General features: G+C 43.4%; 11 non-coding genes across 11 annotated transcripts; 6 read left to right on the top strand and 5 right to left on the bottom strand.

The window, feature by feature from the left end:
• Positions 1-197: 197 nt before the first annotated feature.
• LOC116680729 (U2 spliceosomal RNA) lies at positions 198-388 on the top strand. The gene has a single exon (XR_004329868.1). It is a non-coding gene; the product is annotated as a U2 spliceosomal RNA (small nuclear RNA).
• Positions 389-2482: 2094 nt separating this feature from the next.
• Positions 2483-2555, bottom strand: trnav-aac (transfer RNA valine (anticodon AAC)). The gene has a single exon. It is a non-coding gene; the product is annotated as a tRNA-Val (tRNA).
• Positions 2556-2796: 241 nt separating this feature from the next.
• trnad-guc (transfer RNA aspartic acid (anticodon GUC)) lies at positions 2797-2868 on the top strand. The gene has a single exon. It is a non-coding gene; the product is annotated as a tRNA-Asp (tRNA).
• Positions 2869-11719: 8851 nt separating this feature from the next.
• trnav-aac (transfer RNA valine (anticodon AAC)) lies at positions 11720-11792 on the bottom strand. The gene has a single exon. It is a non-coding gene; the product is annotated as a tRNA-Val (tRNA).
• A 241-nt stretch (positions 11793-12033) lies between these two features.
• trnad-guc (transfer RNA aspartic acid (anticodon GUC)) lies at positions 12034-12105 on the top strand. The gene has a single exon. It is a non-coding gene; the product is annotated as a tRNA-Asp (tRNA).
• Positions 12106-14042: 1937 nt separating this feature from the next.
• Positions 14043-14115, bottom strand: trnav-aac (transfer RNA valine (anticodon AAC)). The gene has a single exon. It is a non-coding gene; the product is annotated as a tRNA-Val (tRNA).
• A 1132-nt stretch (positions 14116-15247) lies between these two features.
• Positions 15248-15320, bottom strand: trnav-cac (transfer RNA valine (anticodon CAC)). Its single transcript has one exon. It is a non-coding gene; the product is annotated as a tRNA-Val (tRNA).
• Positions 15321-19529: 4209 nt separating this feature from the next.
• trnat-agu (transfer RNA threonine (anticodon AGU)) lies at positions 19530-19603 on the top strand. Its single transcript has one exon. It is a non-coding gene; the product is annotated as a tRNA-Thr (tRNA).
• A 735-nt stretch (positions 19604-20338) lies between these two features.
• trnat-ugu (transfer RNA threonine (anticodon UGU)) lies at positions 20339-20411 on the top strand. Its single transcript has one exon. It is a non-coding gene; the product is annotated as a tRNA-Thr (tRNA).
• A 1740-nt stretch (positions 20412-22151) lies between these two features.
• On the top strand, positions 22152-22225 carry trnat-agu (transfer RNA threonine (anticodon AGU)). Its single transcript has one exon. It is a non-coding gene; the product is annotated as a tRNA-Thr (tRNA).
• A 607-nt stretch (positions 22226-22832) lies between these two features.
• On the bottom strand, positions 22833-22905 carry trnat-ugu (transfer RNA threonine (anticodon UGU)). The gene has a single exon. It is a non-coding gene; the product is annotated as a tRNA-Thr (tRNA).
• Between the last annotated feature and the right edge of the window lie 1954 nt (positions 22906-24859).

The following is a 24859-nucleotide window of genomic DNA, read 5'->3' as shown; positions in this document are numbered from 1 at the left end:
AATATTGCACGTTGGCAGGAGCTTGACCAATTGGGAAAACCACAATTGCCGTCTTTAACTAAAACTTTTTGTGCTTCCCATGAAGCGCTTGGACGGGGGTGCTAAGCAGCAGCTGTTATGTCCATTTAAAATTACTGGACCGTGACAACTGAGAACCGTCCGGGGAGGTCGCATCTGACAGCATAGAGGTGGTGGTCATCGCTTCTCGGCCTTTTGGCTAAGATCAAGTGTAGTATCTGTTCTTATCAGTTTAATATCTGATATGTCCTCTATCAGGGGACAACATATTAAATGGATTTTTAGCAATGGGAGTTGAAAAAGGGGCTTGCTCCGTTCACTCCACGCATCGACCCGGTATTGCAGCATCGCTGGGAACGGTGCACCCATCTTCTGTCTTGTGGAAAAACAATTAACGATGCACGTTGAGCTGCCCGTTGCCAAAACTGTCAATGGACCTGAAGAGCAATTGATATGAGTTGATCAAAAATTGTTATATTTATTGCTGATTTGAAAACTATTTACATGACAGCATCGAGCTTCAGATCAATGGTGTTGTCATGGTAACAAACAAACTATATACAGAACGTTTTGCAACAATTAATACAACACATGCTGTTGCAATTATGAAGTAAAATGTAATGAAAAAGAGTTTTCATATTCAATATAACTTTCTTTTTTTAACTTTCTATTTTTTTATGATCAGTGTGATTTTTTTTTTTTTGGTTCTTTTTTATTTTTTTTATTTCCACACCAGGTATGTGTGTGTGTGTGTGTGTGTGTGTGTGTGTGTGTGTGAGTGTGTGTGTGTGTGTGTGTGTGAGTAAGAGAGAGACACAGAGAGAGAGGGGGCGGGGGGGGCAGCTGACAGTAAAAAAAAAAAATCTCCGATGGCAGAGACGCAACTGGAGTCGCATTAAAACAAGCAGCATGTCTGAAACCCACGTTCACCAGAAATCTACTGGTTACTATGTAAGGACTACAAACCCCACGTTCACCAGAAATCTACTGGTTACTATGTAAGGACTACAAACCCACGTTCACCAGAAATCTACTGGTTACTATGTAAGGACTACAAACCCCACGTTCACCAGAAATCTACTGGTTACTATGTAAGGACTACAAACCCCACGTTCACCAGAAATCTACTGGTTACTATGTAAGGACTACAAACCCCACGTTCACCAGAAATCTACTGGTTACTATGTAAGGACTACAAACCCACGTTCACCAGAAATCTACTGGTTACTATGTAAGGACTACAAACCGAAGTTAAAAACAAACCTGAAGCTGAAGAAACCCTAAACGTTAACGGAACAGATCCGCAGACCGAATTGACTGACGGAGCAGGAGAGAGCGAGAGAGAGAGCGAGAGAGAGCGCATTTCTCCATGTTCTGTGTGTGTGTGATTGATCCGAGCGGGTTTGTAGGCGGGGGGGGGGGTGCTGTGATTATCACAGAACGCTGCGCGGCCAGTTGAGGAGTTTTATTCAATCCGAGCACGGATATTGACTCATATTACTCGGATAATACTTGTACTCGGCAAAAGTGCTTTATCCGTACCGGATACTCGTTTCAGCCGGATACTCGGATCACCCCTAATGCGTATACACATCAACTTTCTTTTTGATTAATTTATATACATATCAATTTTCTATTTGATTTATCATCACCATTCATTATGTCATCATCACTATTCATTATGTCATCATCACCATTCCTTATGACATCAACTTTCTTTTTAATGAATGCCTAACAAATCAACTTTCTTTTTAAATAATGCTTTCTTTTAGATTAATTCATACACTCATCAACTTAATTTTTGATTTATGCAAATACACATCAACTTTCTTTTATATTAATGCATATACACATAAACTTTTGTTTTGATAAATGCATATACAGATCAAATTTCTTTTTGATTAATGCTTAAAAAACATCAACTTTCTTTTTAATAAGTGCATATACACATTCAATTTAGTTTTTATAAATGCATATACACATCAACTTTTGTTTTGATAAATGCATACACACATCAACTTTCTTTTTCATTAAGATAAGATGGTGCTTGAACATGAAGAGCTTTGTAGGTGAGAAGAAGGATTTTAAATTCTATTCTGGATTTTACAGGAAGCCAATGCAGAGAAGCCAAACCAGGAGAGATGTGATCTCTTTTCCTGGTTCCTATCAGAACACGTGCTGCAGCATTCTGGATCAGCTGAAGAATCTTTATGGACTCTTTTAAGCAACCTGACAATAAAGAACTGGAGTAATCCAGCTTAGAAGTAACCAATGCGTGGACTAGTTTTTCTGCATCAATTTTCGACAGGATACTCCTGAATCTCTGAATGTGATGACTACTGCACTGGGGAAACTTCGGTAGGCCTGGCCACGATTTCACGTCAGGGAGATTTTTCCGTGAACGTCATGGAGAGTTTAACTTTGCAGAGTTTGATTGTGCGAAGTCAATACAAACAAAGAAATGTGTTTCCGCCCTGTTTCGAACAGGGGACCTTTCGCGTGTTAGGCGAACGTGATAACCACTACACTACGGAAACTGACGAAAAGCATTTATTTTGCATATTTGTGGGAAAATGCACCATTTTTATTTTACTGCAAATGTTCAAAAAGCTACAAAATAGAGATTTTAAACTAGATTCAGTCACAGATGCTTTGTCATGGATTTGAATGATAGCAAATATGTAGTAAACCTAAATATTTCTACATGCATTGACTGTGGTCTGAATGTTGGAATAGCGCCACCTATTTCTTGATGTGCCAAATATTAAGCTTGGGCATTCCTCGTTAGTATAATGGACAGTATCTCCGCCTGTCACGCGGAAGATCGGGGTTCGATTCCCCGACGGGGAGATTTTTCTACCAGCTAACCAATGCAAGGCCTCGAGAAAGTCCCGGCGAACGCGTGGGACTACTCGGGAAAGTGGGCCTTGGCTCAAGCTGTGTTCAGCATGGAAGGAGAACTCCTGATCCTGTATGGGAATAATTTCAAGCGATTGAAAGAGCACAACTCCTGGACGTGAACAAAACGTCACAAGGTGCCGCAGGACTTGGGAGAGTGTCAAGTCTAGCCACCATTTATGCTCTTTGCAGACTATGTGGTTCATTTGGTGTTAAGCTGAATCTCATTTTAAGAAAATTGCCCCATAGAACTTCACTTCCCAGAGTGCACCAGCAGCAGTGCACCTGAACAGCTGCTGTGCACCTGATCAGTCATCACTGATTAGGAGCACCTGGTAAGACATGGAGGTGCTCAGTCAGTCAGTAACACAAACTGCAGAGAGAAGACACTTCAAGTTCACCCACAAAGCTCAGCCCAGAGACGCCAATGGTTTACAACCTGATCTACAACAAATCAACAACTAATCCACTGGCAGACCAATCACCTGAACGAGCCAGATAAGAATAAAAGAGTTTGAATTGAAAGTTTGAGTTGTACACGTGTCCTTTGGGTGCTGAACGAGGGGAGGACTTGACAGTTGTAAACCAAGCGGAGCGGCCTGGCCCTGAGGATAAACGGCTTCAGATCCAGAAATAAGTCGTTGACGCAGAGGAAGTCAAGATGGCGGAAGATGTCCTGGGGAAGTCGGTCCAGCAGCTAAAAAAGGAGAGGACCAAGGCAAAAAGCAGCTTCACCAGACAAGCCAACTTAATTTCAAGAGAAGCAAGTAGCATGCTTCAAGTGGAGTTAAAGGAAGAATTCACTAAGCTTTCAGACTGTTTCAGAAAGATGCTTGATGCAAACGATGACTACAGGCTCGGACTGGAAGCAGACATTAAGACTGAGGAGAAGGAAGCTGGTCTTGATGAACAGCTAAAGGCCGACGTTAACAGAGCTGTAACGGAAGGTGAAGCGAAGTTGGTGGAAATAAGAGACATTGTTCAAACAAACCTGTGGTCGAGGTATGGAAGAAGTGAACTTCTTGGGGCAATTCTGGAAGCAGAAAAAGCCAATGAGAAAGCGGCTGATGTACCTGTGGAAAGTGCCAATTTAGAGGGCTTTGAAGTGCACCTCGCTCTCTTGGAAAACAGAAGAAAAGAGGCCATCTCAGCAATGTTAACATGGGAGAGATGGATCCCTGTTGAATTAAAGGAGGAATTAGATGGAAGAGTCAAGGATGTACGAGCATTTCACAACAGGCTTGAGTTAAGGAAAGTGGAATTTGTCACTGCACGGACCATCAATGTGCAAGGCACAGGAGTGAAACCATTACCCCAATCGGCAACAGCCACACCAATATTAAGAATCAAGCCAACCTCTCTACCTATCTTCAATGGAACCAAGAGAGAATATCACAGATGGAGGAAAGACTGGGAAAGCCTGCAGAAGCAGGGAGAGCCATCCGGATCAACTGAAGTGAAGAAAATTCAACTTTTGGAGAGTGTGGATGACAAAATCTCAAGAGACCTCAGACTTTCAACCTACACCACTGCTAATGACATGTTCAGAGTCCTGGAGAACAGATATGGCAACAAATCAACCATCATAGTGGAAATCCTTGAAGAGCTTGAGAAGATGCCACATGTGAAAGGGAACCAGCCAAGAAAAGTCATTGACCTCATACAGACAGTGGAGAAGGCCCTGGCAGACCTCACAGAGTTAGGAAACTCTGGAGCTATAAAGAACCCACTGGTAATTAAAACCATTGAAAGCAAGTTGCCTGACTTTATTAAAAGAGACTGGGTGATGTTCATGGTCGAACCCAGAAACAACGTCACATCAGACAACCACTTTGACATGCTCTTGAAGTTCCTGAAGAGTCAAGAAGAAATACTAGAGAGACTTGAACAGCTCAGAACTGTGGAGAAGTTGGATAAATCAGATTGGTCAGAGAAGAAGTATGACAGAAAGACTGCCTCAACAAGAACCACAAAGAAAGGAGACTTCGGTGAGGTGTGTGGTGTCTGTGGTGAAAGTGGGCACAACAACAAGATTTTCTTCTGTAGAAAGTTCAAAAAACTTAAGCTACCTGAAAAGAAGGCTGTACTGAGAAAGCTAGGAGCATGCAGAAAATGTCTCGGATGCCATGATGCAGATGGATACTGCAGAGACACTTTCTTATGCAGAAATGAAGACTGTAAAAGGGAAGGTGGTGCCCCGGACCACCATTTTTTCCTCTGCCCAAAAGGAGAAGTCAGAAGAGGTGAAAAGAGAGAGAGTGCAAGAAACAGCAAAGGTGAAAGCAAACTAACAGAGGAACAAGAGGGATTCTTGTCTGAACTTTCTCCAGAAATGGCAGATCGATGCAGAAAGGCTTTCACCAACACCAGCAAAATCGCAGGGACATTCGATGCTTCAGGCCAGTCTGAGCTACTGCAAAGAAATGGACTCCCTGAACTTCCTGTCATTATGATGTTGATGCAAGTCACTGCAAATGCAGGGCAGAAGATAGGGACTTTAATTGACCTCGCTTCAGATACAAACTACATAACCCATAAGGCTGCAGAAAGACTGAGGTTAAGACATGAGACGATAACCTTAGTTGTGCATGGAGTTGGTGGTATGACCATGAAGGTGAGAACACAAAGGTATCTCCTGAAAGTTAGAGTCAAGACACCTAAAGGAACAGAGAGAGCTCATGAAATGGTCTGCTACGGCTTGGACGAAATCGCCAGAGTACACCAAGTAATTAAACCAGAAAAGTTGAAAACGTTTTTCCCGGAAGTCAAACTTGAAGAATTGGAAAGACCAGAAGAGGTTGAACTTCTGATTAGCCACAGAGAGGGAAGACTCGCTCCACAGAGAATAAAAATCATTGGAGACCTCGTCTTGTGGGAGGGCCCATTGGGGAAGACGGTGGGTGGAGCACATCCCGATCTATTTGAAGAGGTGGAAGTTGCAGTATATGAGTCAAAGACACACTTTGCTCGCTCCATGAGGACAGCTGCTGTCAAATACCAAGAGATCATAAGTCCTACTACTGACAAAGCCCAGCTACAGCAGGAGGATGTGGCTAAGACCAGATTTGCAGCTGCCAGTAATCGTGAGTTTCTGGAGTGGTGGCGCTGGGACAGCATCGGAGCTGCATGTGAGCCAAGATGTGGAGGATGCCGATGTGGAAACTGTCCACCAGGAGGAAAAGAAATGACCCTGGCAGAGGAGCGAGAGCTAGAGGTAATTAAAGGAGGCCTCACCTACAAGAAGGGTGATGCTCACACACCAGCTCTGCATTGGGATGCAAAGTATCCTTGGACGGTAGATCCTGCTTCTCTCCCAAACAACAAAGGTGCAATCCAAGCTTGTTTCTTAAGGATGGAAAAACAACTAAGCAGAGAGCCAGACTGGAAAGTTGCATATGCTACCCAGATCCACGAAATGGTCGAACGAGGCGTAGCCATAAAACTCACCAACAAAATCATGGACGAGTGGAACGGACCAGTGTGGTACGTGAGCCACCTGGTGGCACCAAATCCTCATTCTATGACAACACCAGTTCGTATTGTATGGAATAGCAGCCAGAAATACAAAGGTGTGTGTATGAATGATCTTCTTCTGAAGGGACCAGACGTCCTCAACCCTATCAGAGCTGTCCTGCTGAGGTTCAGAGAAGGGACGTATGCAGCTCTAGGAGACATCAAAAAGATGTACAACTCTGTATGGCTGGAGGAGCGTGAGAAGCATCTTCACAGGTTCCTCTGGAGGGACAACCCAGATGAAGAGATACGTGAATATGCAATTACAAGAGTCAACATGGGGGACAGACCTGCTGGTTGCATTGCTCAGTTGGCTATGAGGGAAACAGCAAGCCTGCCCAACTTTCTCCACTTGGAGGATGAACGTAGAGTCATTGAAGAGGACAGTTATGTGGATGACCTCTTAACCTCCCAAAATGACTTAAGTAAACTTAACAAGATCACAGCAAATGTGGAAGAGATCTTGAAAGCTGGAGGTTTCTTCCTCAAACCATGGGTCCGGTCAGGGCAAAGTGGGAGGCAAGGAAATGAGACAGATGTCCTAACAGAGATACAAAGCAGAACCTTGATTCTTCCAAATCAAATGAGGGGCGTAGACAACAAAGCCTTGGGTATTGGCTACCAAGCGGATGAAGACAAGTTGTACATGTTAACCTCAGTTAACTTTTCCAGAAGGAAAAAGAAGATGAGAGTTGGAAAAGATCTTCTCAAAGAGGAGGTGAGAACTGGGACACCTAAACCACTGACTAGGAGGGCTCTCTTAAGCCAAGTGGCTGGACTGTACGACCCAATTGGCTTAGTTACACCTGCCAAACAGAAAGGAGCGATTCTTGTCAGAAAAGCATTTCAGGAGGGAGGGGGTGGAAAACTAACCCAAGAAACCTGGGACCAACCTCTCTCAGAAGGCCTCAGAGAAGAAGCCATACAGCTTTTCGAAGAATATGTGCAGCTTGGACAGGTGAGATTCCACAGAAGCCTCACACCAGCTGGCTGGGAAGGGAAACCTTGGGGCATTACGTTCTCAGATGGAAGTGACAAAGCCTATGGCGCTGTGATGTACTTACGATGGGAGACGAATCAAGGCACTGAGGTTCGTTTAGTTGAATCAAAAGCCAAACTGACACCCCTAGATCAAAAGGGAGAAGCTGTAAAAGCTGAAATGTGTGGTGCTGTCTTTGCAGCCAGGATCAGAAAGTATGTGGAAAAACATGCTCAAATGAAGATTGAGAGATGGTTCCATCTACTTGACAGTCAAACTGTCTTGGGAGCCATTCAAAGAGTCAGTTATGGGTACAAAACCTTCTTCGCAAATAGAGTGGGAGAAATCCAGAAGGCTGGACTAATGCAAGACTGGTGGTGGATCCGTGGAGATCTAAACATAGCTGACATCATAACAAGAGGGGGCGCTCCTGGAGATTTGGAGGAAAATTCCACATGGCAAACTGGACCGGATTTCCTGAAGTTGCCAGTGGAGGAATGGCCTATAAAATCAGCTGGTGAGGTTGCAGCTCAGGCCAGGGAGAGTGTAAACAGGCTCCAGAGGAAGGCATTCTCGTGTGCATTAAGAAGAGCTCAAGCAAGAAGGAGTCAGCAGGAAGGCACTCAGGAAAGTCCAAAGAGTGAATCTCAAGAGGGAATTAACCCAACTCTTCTAGGACGGAGACCCACTGGCTGGGTTAAAGATCTTGTGGAAGTAAGAAGATTTAGTAGCCTGTCCCAACTGGTGAGAGTCGTTGCCTGGGTTTGTCTAGCTGCCAAGCAGTGGCTAAAGAGGAAGTATAAGGCCCCTAAACAGTCAGAGTGGGAGGTAAGATCACCCAAGCAATCTGTGATTACTGTCAAAGACCAGGAAGATGCACTAACAGACCTCTTCCTCGCAGCTCAGGACAGTACAGTTTTCTCAGACACGACTCTTAGCAGATTGGCGGTATACAAAGATTCAAACTCTGGACTGCTAGTTTGCGGAGGTAGGATTCAGACGTTCAATGAAGATAAGAGCACAGTGCCAGTTTTACCATTTGAAGCATGGGTGTCTACACTGCTGGCACGGGAATCCCACAAAGCAAATCACGAGGGAGTGGCAGGAACCCTTCTCCGGATGAGGAAGAAAGCCTGGGTAATAAAAGGCCGTAGACTTGCTAAGAAAATTGTAGACAGCTGTGTGGTCTGCAGGAAAAACAAGGCAAAACTGTGTCAACAAATCATGGCTGACCTGCCTCCAGAGCGAACAGGTCCAGCTGCACCTTTTGAATTCACAACCATGGACCTGTTCGGCCCTTATGAAGTAAAAGATGAGGTCAAGAAGAGAACTAGACTCAGAGTATGGGGGATAGTCTTCTGCTGTATGGCTTCCCGAGCCATACACACAGAAGTGGTGAGTGACATGTCATCTGAAGGATTTCTGCTAGCCTATCAAAGGTTCACTTCACTGAGAGGACATCCCAGGAAACTCTGGTCAGACCCTGGCACAAACTTTGTGGGAGCCAGACCTGCGCTGGAGAAGCTTCACAAATTCCTCAACCAACTAAACAAGTCTGAACTTGAGGACAAAGCTGCCAAGCATGGTACAGAATGGTCGTGGATGATCCACCCTGCTGACTCTCCCCATAGGAATGGTGCAGCAGAAGCAGCTGTCAAGATAGTAAAGCGGGCATTGAGTAACCTCGGTGGAGATGGTGTTTTCACATGGGGAGAATTCCAAACCTTTCTCTACATGGCAGCCAACCTTGCGAATGAGAGACCCATCGATGCAAGAACTCAAAGCAGAGAAGACTGTGTAGAGTACATCACCCCGAATTCTCTGCTTTTGGGACGTGCCAATCTAAAGGGTGACACTGGAGATTTTCAGTTTGACGGCTACCCTTACAAAAGACTAAAACGTATTGAAGCAGAGGTGAGCAATTTCTGGAAGAAGTGGAGCCAATTGGCTGGACCTAATTTGTTCATAAGGAACAAATGGCACACCAAAGAACGAAATGTTGCCGTTGGAGATGTGGTCTGGTTAGCTGACCAAAATGCCCTGAGAGGACAGTACAGGCTGGCTAGAGTGGTTGATGTCAATGCTGACAACAAAGGCATCGTAAGAGATGTGCTTGTGAAGACTGTTCCCAGCTATCCTGTTCACACCACAAGAGCAAACAGTGAAAGAACCAAGAGCCTTCGAACTAAAATCCCAGCCACAATTCTTCACAGAGATGTTCGACGTCTTGTCATCTTACTTCCCACTGAAGAACAAACAGAAGTATGAAGGGTTTGAGTGACCTCTCTGGCTTGTGAGAAACCAGGAGCTCAAGTGGGAGGTGTTAAGCTGAATCTCATTTTAAGAAAATTGCCCCATAGAACTTCACTTCCCAGAGTGCACCAGCAGCAGTGCACCTGAACAGCTGCTGTGCACCTGATCAGTCATCACTGATTAGGAGCACCTGGTAAGACATGGAGGTGCTCAGTCAGTCAGTAACACAAACTGCAGAGAGAAGACACTTCAAGTTCACCCACAAAGCTCAGCCCAGAGACGCCAATGGTTTACAACCTGATCTACAACAAATCAACAACTAATCCACTGGCAGACCAATCACCTGAACGAGCCAGATAAGAATAAAAGAGTTTGAATTGAAAGTTCGACTTTATCAGGCATTGATCTACAGCTTCCACTGGGGTGAATCATGAGGGGGAAAGCGTGCCTTGGCTCAGGCTGTGTTCAGCATGGGAGGAGAACTCCTGACCCTAAATGGGAATATCGTCAAGCGATGGAAAAAGCATATCTACTGGACATGAACAGCACCTCACAAGGCGCAGCAGAAGGTGGGAGAGTGTCAAGTCTGGGCACCTTACAATTCCTCTTCTGCTCTTTCCAGATGATGTTGTTCTGTGGGCTTCATCAAACAGTGATCTACAGCGCCCACTGGGGCAGATTGAAGTCCAGTGTCAAGCATTCGTAATCAAAGTCAGCTCCTCCAAATCTCAAAGCTCAGGATTTCTCCCATCGGGTTGGGAGTCAATTGCTGTCCCAAGTGAAGACGTTCTTGTATCTCAAAAGCTTATTTCAAACAGTGCAACTTGTTCCAACACAAAAACCACAATACTACTGAAACTTTAGATGGTCGCCTCCGCCTCTCACACGGAAGACTGGGGTTTATTTCCCGATGGGGAGATCTGTCTACCAGCTGCTAATTATTTCCCAAGGCTAAATCGACACTAGTATCATCTGCCAGAGTAGTTTGGATACGAGGCCCAACCATAGCAAAAGATATGACATTTTTTAAGAATGTATTATAGTGGATATACTCCAAGAAAGACAAAGGTTTTACAAAAGGATTGAGAATGATCCTGCTATCAAAGATATGTTTTCAGTGACGATATGATCACCTACTTCAGGATCCAGGAACGTAGGCAGACGGCAGGAACCTAAGACAGATCCAAGAATGTAAAACATCAACTATGAGGCTAGGAAGTTGAGGTTCAGGTAATTTAATTCAATTCAATTTTATTTATATAGCGCCAAATCACAACAACACTTATCTCATTGCGCTTTTCATAAAAGAGCAGGTCCAGACCATCTTCTGTGATGTTATTTACAGAAACCGGAAAATTCCCACCAAGAGCAAGCACTAGGCGAAAGAAGCAAGGAAAAACTGAGCCAGAACTACCTTTAAGCTTCATCAAAGAGGAAAGTCTCAAGCCTACTCTTAAATGTGGAGATGGTGTCTGCCTCCTGAACCCAAACGGGAACCTGGTGAGGAGCTTGATAGCTGAACACTCTGGCTCCCATTCTACTTTTGGAGACTTTAGGAACCACAAGGAACCCTGCATTCTGGGAGCGCAGTGCTCTGGTGGGGTAATAAGGTACAATGAGCTCTTTAAGATAAGATGGTGCTTGAACATGAAGAGCTTTGTAGGTGAGAAGAAGGATTTTAAATTCTATTCTGGATTTTACAGGAAGCCAATGCAGAGAAGCCAAACCAGGAGAGATGTGATCTCTTTTCCTGGTTCCTATCAGAACACGTGCTGCAGCATTCTGGATCAGCTGAAGAATCTTTATGGACTCTTTTAAGCAACCTGATAATAAAGAACTGGAGTAATCCAGCTTAGAAGTAACAAATGCGTGGACTAGTTTTTCTGTATCAATTTTCGACAGGATACTCCTGAATCTCTGAATGTGATGACTACTGCACTGGGGAAACTTCGGCAGGCCTGGCCACGATTTCACGTCAGGGAGATTTTTCCGTGAATGTCATGGAGAGTTTAACTTCGCAGAGTTTGATTGTGCGAAGTCAATACAAACAAAGAAATGTGTTTCCGCCCTGTTTCGAACAGGGGACCTTTCGCGTGTTAGGCGAACGTGATAACCACTACACTACGGAAACTGACGAAAAGCATTTATTTTGCATATTTGTGGGAAAATGCACCATTTTTATTTTACTGCAAATGTTCAAAAAGCTACAAAATAGAGATTTTAAACTAGATTCAGTCACAGATGCTTTGTCATGGATTTGAATGATAGCAAATATGTAGTAAACCTAAATATTTCTACATGCATTGACTGTGGTCTGAATGTTGGAATAGCGCCACCTATTTCTTGATGTGCCAAATATTTAGCTTGGGCATTCCTCGTTAGTATAATGGACAGTATCTCCGCCTGTCACGCGGAAGATCGGGGTTCGATTCCCTGACGGGGAGATTTTTCTACCAGCTAACCGATGCAAGGCCTCGAGGAAGTCCCGGCGAACGCGTGGGACTACTCGGGAAAGTGGGCCTTGGCTCAAGCTGTGTTCAGCATGGAAGGAGAACTCCTGATCCTAAATGAGAATATTTTCAAGCGATTGAAAGAGCACAACTCCTGGACGTGAACAAAACGTCACAAGGTGCCGCAGGAGTTGGGAGAGTGTCAAGTCTAGCCACCTTGGAATTCCATTTATGCTCTTTGCAGACTATGTGGTTCATTTGGCTTTATCAGGCATTGATCTACAGCTTCCACTGGGGTGAATCATGAGGGGGAAAGCGTGCCTTGGCTCAGGCTGTGTTCAGCATGGGAGGAGAACTCCTGACCCTAAATGGGAATATCGTCAAGCGATGGAAAAAGCATATCTACTGGACATGAACAGCACCTCACAAGGCGCAGCAGAAGGTGGGAGAGTGTCAAGTCTGGGCACCTTACAATTCCTCTTCTGCTCTTTCCAGATTATGTTGTTCTGTGGGCTTCATCAAACAGTGATCTACAGCACCCACTGGGGCAGATTGAAGTCCAGTGTCAAGCATTCGTAATCAAAGTCAGCCCCTCCAAATCTCAAAGCTCAGGATTTCTCCCATCGGGTTGGGAGTCAATTGCTGTCCCAAGTGAAGACGTTCTTGTATCTCAAAAGCTTATTTCAAACAGTGCAACTTGTTCCAACACAAAAACCACAATACTACTGAAACTTTGGATGGTCGCCTCCGCCTCTCACACGGAAGACAGAGGTTTATTTCCCGATGGGGAGATCTGTCTACCAGCTGCTAATTATTTCCCAAGGCTAAATCGACACTAGTATCATCTGCCAGAGTAGTTTGGATACGAGGCCCAACCATAGCAAAAGATATGACATTTTTGAAGAATGTATTATAGTGGATATACTCCAAGAAAGACAAAGGTTTTACAAAAGGATTGAGAATGATCCTGCTATCAAAGATATGTTTTCAGTGACGATATGATCACCTACTTCAGGATCCAGGAACGTAGGCAGACGGCAGGAACCTAAGACGGATCCAAGAATGTAAAACATCAACTATGAGGCTAGGAAGTTGAGGTTCAGGTAATTTAATTCAATTCAATTTTATTTATATAGCGCCAAATCACAACAACACTTATCTCATTGCGCTTTTCATAAAAGAGCAGGTCCAGACCATCTTCTGTGATGTTATTTACAGAAACCGGAAAATTCCCACCAAGAGCAAGCACTAGGCGAAAGAAGCAAGGAAAAACTGAGCCAGAACTACCTATAAGCTTCATCAAAGAGGAAAGTCTCAAGCCTACTCTTAAATGTGGAGATGGTGTCTGCCTCCTGAACCCAAACGGGAACCTGGTGAGGAGCTTGATAGCTGAACACTCTGGCTCCCATTCTACTTTTGGAGACTTTAGGAACCACAAGGAACCCTGCATTCTGGGAGCGCAGTGCTCTGGTGGGGTAATAAGGTACAATGAGCTCTTTAAGATAAGATGGTGCTTGAACATGAAGAGCTTTGTAGGTGAGAAGAAGGATTTTAAATTCTATTCTGGATTTTACAGGAAGCCAATGCAGAGAAGCCAAACCAGGAGAGATGTGATCTCTTTTCCTGGTTCCTATCAGAACACGTGCTGCAGCATTCTGGATCAGCTGAAGAATCTTTATGGACTCTTTTAAGCAACCTGATAATAAAGAACTGGAGTAATCCAGCTTAGAAGTAACAAATGCGTGGACTAGTTTTTCTGCATCAATTTTCGACAGGATACTCCTGAATCTCTGAATGTGATGACTACTGCACTGGGGAAGCTTCGGCAGGCCTGGCCACGATTTCACGTCAGGGAGATTTTTCCGTGAATGTCATGGAGGGTTTAACTTTGCAGAGTTTGATTGTGCGAAGTCAATACAAACAAAGAAATGTGTTTCCGCCCTGTTTCGAACAGGGGACCTTTCGCGTGTTAGGCGAACGTGATAACCACTACACTACGGAAACTGACGAAAAGCATTTATTTTGCATATTTGTGGGAAAATGCACCATTTTTATTTTACTGCAAATGTTCAAAAAGCTACAAAATAGAGATTTTAAACTAGATTCAGTCACAGATGCTTTGTCATGGATTTGAGTGATAGCAAATATGTAGTAAACCTTAATATTTCTACATGCATTGACTGTGGTCTGAATGTTGGAATAGCGCCACCTATTTCTTGATGTGCCAAATATTAAGCTTGGGCATTCCTCGTTAGTATAATGGACAGTATCTCCGCCTGTCACGCGGAAGATCGGGATTTGATTCCCCGACGGGGAGATTTTTCTACCAGCTAACCAATGCAAGGCCTCGAGGAAGTCCCGGCGAACGCGTGGGACTACTCGGGAAAGTGGGCCTTGGCTCAAGCTGTGTTCAGCATGGAAGGAGAACTCCTGATCCTAAATGGGAATATTTTCAAGCGATTGAAAGAGCACAACTCCTGGACGTGAACAAAACGTCACAAGGTGCCGCAGGAGTTGGGAGAGTTTCAAGTCTAGCCACCTTGGAATTCCATTTATGCTCTTTGCAGACTATGTGGTTCATTTGGCTTTATCAGGCATTGATCTACAGCTTCCACTGGGGTGAATCATGAGGGGGAAAGCGGACCTTGGCTCAGGCTGTGTTCAGCATGGGAGGAGAACTCCTGACCCTAAATGGGAATATCGTCAAGCGATGGAAAAAGCATATCTACTGGACATGAACAGCACCTCACAAGGCGCAGCAGAAGGTGGGAGAGTGTCAAGTCTGGGCACCTTATAATTCCTCTTCTGCTCTTTCCAGATTATGTTGTTCTGTGGGCTTCATCAAACAGTGATCTACAGCGCCCACTGGGGCAGATTGAAGTCCAGTGTCAAGCATTCGTAATCAAAGTCAGCCCCTCCAAATCTCAAAGCTCAGGATTTCTCCTATCGCGTTGGAAGTCAATTGCTATCCCAAGTGAAGACGTTCTTGCATCTCAAAAGCTTATTTCAAACAGTGCAACTTGTTCCAACACAAAAACCACAATACTACTGAAACTTTGGATGGTACGCCTCCGCCTCTCACACGGAAGACTGGGGTTTTATTTCCCGATGGGGAGATTTATCTATCTACCTAATGTGTTTCCACCCTGTTTCGAACAGGGGACCTTTTGCGTGTGAGGAGAACGTGATAACCACTACACTACAGAAACTGGTGAAAAAGCATTTATTTTGCATATTTGTGGGAAAATGCACATTTTTTATTTAACCATATAATAGACCATAGAAATCATGATTGTACTTTTGTTTTTGAATGGTACATGAACATATTTTAAAGAGTGGTTTTATATCTGTGCTGCAAATTTTGACAAATTGTTTTGATCACTTGAGGTTGATAGAGAATTCATTTTTATAAGTCTTTTATTTCTTATTTCTTTGCAGTAGTGTTTTAAAGTAATATAACTTTAGTGCTTATGATATATATCTTTCATGCTTATTATATGCACATTTAACAAATAGTTTATCTTTGCTCTCCCTCTTTTTCTGTGTTGCTGCTGTCTCTTACAAGAGGTCGTTTCCGTGTATTTCCGTGTAGTCTTTGGTCTTGGACAGTTACCTTGCAATCTAAAACTGTATATCCTATTGTCTCTAGAACAATAGTTGGCAGTTGGAGGAGTAATGGCTCTTTACAGTGAATATGCAAAAGAAGATGTTCACAAGTTCAGCCCAGGTAAATGCTCAGCCCATATTCACACAGACCTAAACCTACTCACTTAATGCTGGTTACAGTATTCTAAAATCAATGCCAGAGAAAAATGATAAAGTGTGATAACATTTTTTAATAGTAATATTGGCAGTTTTTAAAAAAGTATTGGCTTTTTCCTTGCAAAGGTTTTTTTTCCAATAACATTAACAAGCATACCATTAGTTAGGGTGCCTGTGTTTGTCACTATGTGGTGATCTGATATTTGCAAGTAGTGTGGCTGAGTGGTCCAAGGCGCTGGATTAAGGCTCCAGTCTCTCTGGAGGTGTAGGTTCAAGTCCCACCACTGCCATTTGCATATATTACATAGCTGGAAGGTAACCAATGTGATGTCTTACAGCTGTGGCATTTGTCCTGAACTTGGCGAAGTAACTAGAATCATCCATCAATCACCTTGCTGAGATTCTTCTTTGTTAACCTGAGATTCAACAAATAGTGAATCCTTCCTTTCCAGCACTTTGGAGTAGAACATCAGCAAATAATTGTGATAATTAATCGTGATCTCCATATTGATCAAAGTAATTGTCCTTATCATTTTGGCCATAATCATGCAGCTCAGAGAGATTTTATCAAACCAGGTTGGGCAAGTAACCTTTCTGCTGACTTCTTGTTAAAAAAATCAAGTAACACGACTCAAAGAAAGCTACTGCGATGGCTGGGAATCGAACCCAGGTCAACTGCTTGGAAGGCAGTTATGCTCACCACTATACCACCATCTCTGGGCAGTACAATGTTCACTTCAAATCTTGTAATACATCTGGGCATTGAGACTGAAAGTGCGCTCTATCACTGAGCTACAGCCCCTGATGATTCAGAAATTCCCTCCAGGGGTCCTGTGTTTTCACATTCACAACAATGGGAAGTGCATTCATATAGATGGATGCTGTGCAGTGTATGAATGTGTGTGAATGGTGAATGTTTCCTGTAGATGTAAAAGCGCTTTGAGCAGTTGTTAAGACTGGAAAAGCGCTATATAAATACAGCACATTTACATTTACCATGACAACACCATTAATCTGAAGCTCGATGCTGTCATGTAAATAGTTTTCTAATCAGCAATAAATATAACAATTTTTGATCAACCCATATCAATTGCAGGCTTAAATAACATACCGGTTAAAGCCCCGCACATTTCAAGAGAACACGACCCACTTCCAGGTTAAATCTGACCCCTTCCGGGTTAGGCCCCGCCCAGTCCGAGTACGGATCCGGATACAGATAATTCATGTGGTAAACAGATACAGATACAGATAATGCTGTACTCGCTCATCCCTAATAAACGCCGTTCTAGGTAACTGCTTCTGTCTGGCTCCACGTCATCTATTCTTCAAGGAAATGGTGTAGAGTCATAACAAACCCATTTGTCTCCCATCAAGGAGAAGACACACAGATGACAGATACAGAAGTCATATACTCTAAGAGGCATTGGAGATCTTATTATGAATAATTAATATGAAAATCATTGGTTAAATGTAATTTTCCCATTACACCTCTCAGATCTGGCAGGTTCATAATTATTTGGCTGCTGGCTTTTCCTCCTCTTCCTCATCCCAGTCAGTCGCCGTAGTTCTAGTGCCAGGCTGAGACTTCGCTCCCCAGTGTGACGTCATCGCCGAATTGACTAAATAAACCAGCGAATACTAAAAATGACCAAAAACTAACTTTTAACATTATTTGGAGACATTTAAAAAAATGATATATATACATATCTTGAGTGCTTTTTGTACCCAATAATCAACAGTGGTGGTTAACCTGCAACATTCTGAGACCAATTAATGCAAAGAAAGGACTGGAGCATTTCTTGGAGAGAATAAGTAGGCTGACACTGAAGTATTGAGTCAACAGTGACTGAAAATCTAATTCAAACTACATATCGGTCTTCTTAAAGATCTAAATAGATTTTCTCACCTCAGAGTCATCTGGAGCACGTAACGATTAGCTTCTGTCCCTCTGAACCCTGAGTGACAATCACCCTGCAGTGAATCATATGCAGTTTCCCCGTCTTACCAAGGGATCATTTCTAGAGTTTCTGACTTGAGAGAGAGTAATGATTCACTTCATATGCTCTTTGTCATTGATCATTATTCTTTTCTTCTTTATGGAGTATTGAGGAAGGAAAATATAATCAGAGTGGTAGTAGCAGATATGTGGAAAACTAACATGAGTGAAGGTAATAAAACATGCTAAGCTTTTCTAATTCACAGAAGTTATAGTCAGTCTTGAAGAATGTTTTGTCTATGGTCGACAAGGTTTCTTGAAAGGTTTACATCTACTTTCTTGACTTTGTAATGCCTTATGTCCAGTGTCAAAATGTAAACTGAGTTAAGCCATAATTCAGTTTTATTTCTACCTTTGCTTTTTCTACTTTGACAAGTTAAAAAGGTGCATTGTTTGAAAGCCCATCTCTACACATCCATGTTCCACTCCCACAGGTGTTTCCACTTAACTAATCAGGCTGTGTGGCCTTTACAGGCTCAGCTTGATTGACATGTATTAAAGGGGTGGAACGGTCCGCTGAAGTCCCGGTGGACGGGATGGCATGTTGTAACGTGGTTTGAGTACATACAGCAAATACTTGAAGCCAGGTTACTCTACGAGTGGATACAGGGCATTGAAGGTGATGTGTTAATCCTGATTGATTCAGTGATTTTTTGGCCCTATTTGTATTTGGATCTAAAGGCTTGTTAACCACTGTAGGGAGGAGACGTTGGACAGTTTTTTTTGTCTCGTTCCAGTGATTGGCATGTCTGGGTGATGGCGTTGGATATGCGTTAGCATGTTGGATGTATTTCCACTCACGTACCAACAACGCCGACCCACAGTCCTCGTTTTATCCACCACTTTCTCACCTGTACTACTGAAACTGACTGGGAAACCAAAGTTTCCCCGTGGGTCGCCTCCACTCGCCGTAGGAGAGGCTGCTCTTCCTTAGTGCTGCTGGCTCGGACTCATATGAAGGAAAATATAGAAGCAAAAGGTGAGAGCTTGCAGAACAAAAAAATCTGAACTTGTATGTTTAAATTATAGCCGATAGATATCAGAGGTCCACCCATTACCTTAATTTTTATGCGTTGTACTTTTCCCTTGCTGGGTGAGTTAGGGAAACTGTTACAGCATAGTGGAGTATTCTGTCCACCTCCACACGCGTAGTCTTCTCTTCAAGCACACTTACTGCCTCCTGGTCTTGTCTTGACCTAGTCACCACTTTCTCATTTTTGTATGGCAGCACATCCAGCTGCTAGAGATTCTCAACAATCTGGAATAGCTCCATGTTGGAAGGAACAGTGGACTTGAGAAGGCACTGTTGCAGCCATAGTTGTTGCTCCATGATCCGTGCTGGGCCCTGAAATGATCTCCCCCAGTCTGGTTCAAATGGTGAGTGGTCCACCTGGTGGACCGAGCTTCAATAGCTCTATGAGGGTGATGAGATGCGGATGATCAGTACCAATGGGAAGGAGTGGGCTGGCGTTCTCAAACTGCTGAAGGGAGAGACCTGCCAGGTACTTCTACCTCTTCTGCAGACTGACTGGATAGGATTGATCCGCCAAGCCTAGGCAAGCTAACCCGTTACTCCCAATACTGCCAGTCAGTGTACTGTATGTTTAGCTTATACAAGGTAAAAGACAAATTAAGACTTAACAGGGTAGCTACTTATGGAGGTGCTGTGGCTTAGTTGGTTAAAGTGCCTGTCTAGTAAACAGGAGATCCTGGGTTCAAATCTCAGCAGCACCTTGTTGTTGGAGAGATTACCTCTTTTGGCGTGTCATCATCATGTCAACCCAATCCCTGTGAAAGTACCCTGGTAGCAAATGAAAATTGCCTGTTACATTTACACAGAAACATCAATAACATGCCCACAAGGTGTTCTATTTGCCTGATAACTAATGAAATTAATTAATAAATGCGCTACTTTGGCTCCACTACAGTTCTGTGTCAGTCAACTGCTCCATTTCACTCACCACTGAGTCAGACTAAATGCCCCGCCCACAACAACATCTGATTAGCAGGCAACTTAAAAACAAGTACAGGTAATCTCTGTAACAACAAGGTGTTGCTGGGATTTGAACCCAGGCACTTCTGCTGACTAGACAGGCACTTTAACCAACTAAGCCACAGCACCTCTGGGGATGAACACAGATGCATGGCCATTATGGAGGTATTTGGTGTAAACAACTGAGGTGGTTGGGTTCTCTGGTAAGGATGCCTCCTGGGGTGCTCCGTAGAGAGCTGGTCCAGGCACGTCCAGCTGGGAGGAGGCCTCGGGGAAGACCCAGGACTAGGTGGAGAAAGTACATCTCCAACCTGGCCTGGGAACGCCTGGGGATCCCCCAGTCGGAGCTGGTTTATGTGGCTCGGCAAAGGGCAGTTTGAGGTCCCCTGCTGGAGCTGCTGGACAAAGATGGATGGAAGGAGAGAACCCTTTTCACTAGCTCATTGTATTCTTGCAAGACGGACTTAGTTGCAGGAGGTGCTGTAGCTTAGTGGTTAAAGCGCCTGTCTTGTAAACAGGAGATCCTGGGTCCAAATCCCAGCAGTGCCTGGTTATCACTGTATGAAGTGTTACCACATGGTTGCTGATACTTAACATGTGCAACCCAGTTATTGCCTGATTTTTTAGATCACTAAAGTGACATGTGATGTTGTTTTGTACCATAACATTACATGTGTCCATGTAAAGCGAATAAAAGCCTTTTGTTGGAGGTGTTTTTGCAACTTTAGTGTGAAGATTATAAAGTTTTTATTATCATGAATTTCAGTCTTACCTTGGAAGCTTAGGGCTCCTGCACACTGCCTGCATGGCGTGAGCGTGTCAGCTGAGGTTAGAATGCCTACCGTATTGGTCAATACTGTTAACATGGGAGAAATAAAAACAGACACGCCACACAGCAAACACTATGTTGACTGTTGAGGAGGACTAAATTAGGACTGTGTTTTAAGCTTTCCATGAGAAATGGCATGATAACAGCTGTTTTCAGTGTTGATGGAACATGGCCTGACCGGAGGGAGTGGTTAATGACCTTTGTGATGAGGGGACTTATGGCATGGAGGTTGGATTGTTCTCGGTAGGCCTGCCTATGAATAGTAAGTCCTGAGGCGTCGCTCAAGGACACGTTCAGCTGTTTTCATTTGCCGGAGTTCGTAAGGGTCCCCTACTGGAGCTGCTGGACAAAGATGGATGGATGGAAGCAACCCTGTTCATTAGCTCATTGTATTCTTGCAAGACAGGCTTATCTGTAGAAGGCGCTGTAGCTTAGTGGTTAAAGCGCGTGTCTTGTAAACAGGTGATCCTGGATCCAAATCCCAGCAGTGCCTAGTTATCACTTAATGAAGATCCTGGGTCCAAATCCCAGAAGTTTCTCATTATCAGTTAATATTTATGTTATCTGCACTACAAAGTGTATATATTTGTTATTTATTTTTGCTAAAGTGCTTAACAACCATAATTTAATTTTGCCCAGTTGTGGCCTGTTGATGGGCAATAAATATCTAAAGGGAAATAGATTGGACCCATTTTTTAATGCTTTTAATCCTTGTTTTGTTGGGGCTGAACATGGCCCAGGTGTACACCAGTACCCTGTGACATCATTGTTGGGTGAGGTTTCAGGCGTGTGATGCTGACTGAGGTCAGAGGTGAAATAAACATGAACTTTACCGGCCAAGGCACTTTGGGCGCTGACTGTGTGATTTTAACGTCTTCGATGCTTCTGGAATGAAAATTAATAAATTAATTATTTGATATTATTGACTATATCGGGATATGCAACTGAAGGAAGAATCACCTTCCACCGCTCTATTACCTCCTCAGTTGAGGTCAACCGCCAATAAACTGTAATTTCTCAAAATATCATCCTTCCCTATATGCCTTTGCATCTTGGATATTTTTCTGTTGTTTAAACATGGCTACATTCACATAAAGTATCCAAAGTGCACAATACTCCACTGTACTCTGTTCAGTTGTTTACTGAAACGTGTTCATCCCCAGAGGTGCTGTGGCTTAGTTGGTTAAAGTTCACTCTGTGGTGAGTGAAATGGAGCAGTTGACTGACACAGAACTGTAGTGGAGCCAAAGTAGTGCATTTATTAATTAATTTCATTAGTTATCAGGCAAATAGAACACCTTGTGGGCATGTTATTGGTGTTTCTGTGTAAATGTAACATGCCATTTTCATTTGCTACCAGGGTATCTTAACGGGAGTTGGGTTGACATGATGATGACACGCAAACAGAGGTAGTCTCTGCACCAAATAAATTAAGACTTAACACGGTTGGTACTCGTGGAGGTGCTGTGGCTTAGTTGGTTAAAGTGCCTGTCTAGTAAACAGGAGATCCTGGGTTCAAATCCCAGCAGCACCTTGTTGTTGCAGAGATTACCTCTGTTGGTATGTCATCATCTCCTCAGGAGATAAACTTGGATTAGCAGCTACGAGGAACTTGGTGTAAGCAACTGAACAGAGTGCAGTATTGTACTCTTTTGATACTTTATGTGAATGTAGCCATATCTAAACAACAGAAAAGCATCCAAAATGCAAAGGCATAAAGATTCTTCCTTCAGTTGCATATCCCAATATAGTCAACTAATATCAAATAATAAATGTATTAATTTTTATTACAGCAGCATCGAAGATGTTAAAATCACACAGTCAGCGCCCAAAGTGCCTTGGCCTGTAAAGTTCATGTTCATTTCACCTCTGACCTCAGTCAGCATCACATGCACCTGAAACCCCACCCAACAGTGATGTCACAGGGTCCTGGTGTACACCTGGGCCACGTTCAGCCCCAACAACAAGGTTTAAAAGCATTAAAAAATGGGTCCAATCCATTTCACTTTAGATATTTATTGCCCCTCAACACGCCACAATTGGGCAAAATTATATAATGCTTGTTAAGCACTATAGCAAAAACAAATAACAAATATATACACTCTTTGTAGTGCAGATCACATAAACATTAACTGATAATGAGGCACTGCTGGGATTTGGACCCAGGATCTCCTGTTTACAAGACAGGTGCTTTAACCACTAAGCTACAGCGCCTCCTACAGGATTGCCTGTCATGCAAGATTACAATGAGCTAGTGACCAGGGTTCCAACCATCCATCCATCTTTGTCCAGCAGCTCCAGAGAGAGCTATAGAGAGAGAGTCTTCCGCTGAAGGCTCTACCACATGACTGTGTTTCACCAATCAAACGTCGTTGTGCAGTCACGTGACCATACTCGATCTCAGCATACTCAATCTTTACTTTATTCAAGAAACTCATGCTTCAGAAGCAGACGCGTCATTTTGGAGGAGTCAATGGGGAAGAGATGAGTAGTTTTAGGTAATAGGTCAGCAGGGGTCGCTATACTGCAGGGAAAGTTCAAGGAACCATCCTCTGCTATAGGATTTAATAGAGAATAGTTTTGATCCATTGACCTCTGGGTTATGGGCCCAGCACGCTTCCGCTGTGCTATTCTGCTCTGCTGTTTGCACTTAGGGGTAACATGTAACATGTAAAGCAGGAGCTCTACCACTGAGCTACATACCCTGAAGATTTTCAGATTTGTTGACTTTTTTCTGAGACAGACTCAGACTTATCTTTATTAATCCTTTTGGGATGATTTACCGCAAAGAAATTGAAATACTACAGAATAAAAGAAGAAAACTGGGTAAAACATGTAATGTTAATGTTGTACAGTATGTTGTATATGGTTTCAAAACATGGCGGTGGCTGGAAAGTGAGCCTTGGCAAAATGCTTGCACTGCTATGGTGTAAATCTAGTCGAAAAGTAACACATCTGTTGCCCTTCTGCTGGACAATACAACACTCACTGCAAATCTTGTAACACATCTGGGCATTGAGAAATGCACTGGTGGAGACGGGTGGCTTCCAGTACCTATGAGATAATACAATATTGTTTATGAAGCCACAAACTATGTAGGGTGTTGTTTTAATGCCCCGGATCCCTAACAGGGGGTATATCTCCTTCAATGTTGAGTTAGTTTTCTGATCGGTTAAGATTTCTATGGGGACCCCTACCCGGGAAAAATGTTGAAGTAAACTATTGGCCACTTGTCTAGCCTTGGTGTTTCTGAGGGAGAAAGCCTCTGGGTAACGTGTTGCATAATCACAAATCATTACGATGTAGTGGTGACCTGCCCTACTCCTACTGTTAAGGAGTTTAGATCGGTGGTTAGAGTCACCTGCTGCCTCCATGTCCCTGCTCGACACCCTCTGCTACAATTCTCCATGTCTCTTCTCTCTCTGTCTGTCTCTTTCTCTCACCCCCAACCAGTTGAGGTAGACGCCTCCCCACCCTCTTAAAGAATGCAAGAATGCCTTTCCTTGTCTCAATCTCAGAAAAAACCACAGAATCACAACTTCCATTCATGTGCTTGTGCCAGTATTCAACCACCTGAAAGTCACTGTATTTCCAGTATCAGTTGTGTTTTTTTGTTTTTGAAACACGTGCCCCGTGTGAGGGTTGAACTCACGACCTTCAGATTATGAGACTGACGCGCTGCCTACTGCGCCAACTAGGCTACGAAAGCACTCTCGATGGTTGGGAAAATTTCGTAAAATTTGGTCTTCAATCTTAATAAAAACAACGTATGTGGAGACTTATGTACTCCACATACTTTGCCAAACTTTGCGTAGGAATCGGCGTACGCCCGTCCTACGCCGGTTTTAGGTCGTATGCACGTTTCAGAAATGAGGGCCAATGTGACCACAATAAAGAGTTCTTGAAGAAAGATTTGTACTTTAAAGTTCTAGTTTTTTTCCAACTCTTCTGGTAACACTTGGTACTATTTCATAACTTTTGTCTGTAGTTCTCTATTCTTTCAGGGCTTAACTCTGTCTCCCCCGCCTCTTTTTTTGTTTCTTGTTATGTCTTGGCAAGAAGTATTATGCTTTTGTGTCGTCTGTCCATCCGTCAGGCCAAAGAAACAGATACCAGCATGTAACTTTGCAAATAAGTGGCTCACCATGGCCGCCATTAAAGATGCCAT

This window comes from Etheostoma spectabile, unplaced genomic scaffold, assembly GCF_008692095.1.
Source record: "Etheostoma spectabile isolate EspeVRDwgs_2016 unplaced genomic scaffold, UIUC_Espe_1.0 scaffold00018485, whole genome shotgun sequence".
NCBI classification, from domain to species: Eukaryota; Metazoa; Chordata; class Actinopteri; order Perciformes; family Percidae; genus Etheostoma; species Etheostoma spectabile.
This window is presented reverse-complemented; position numbering and strand designations above follow the sequence as displayed.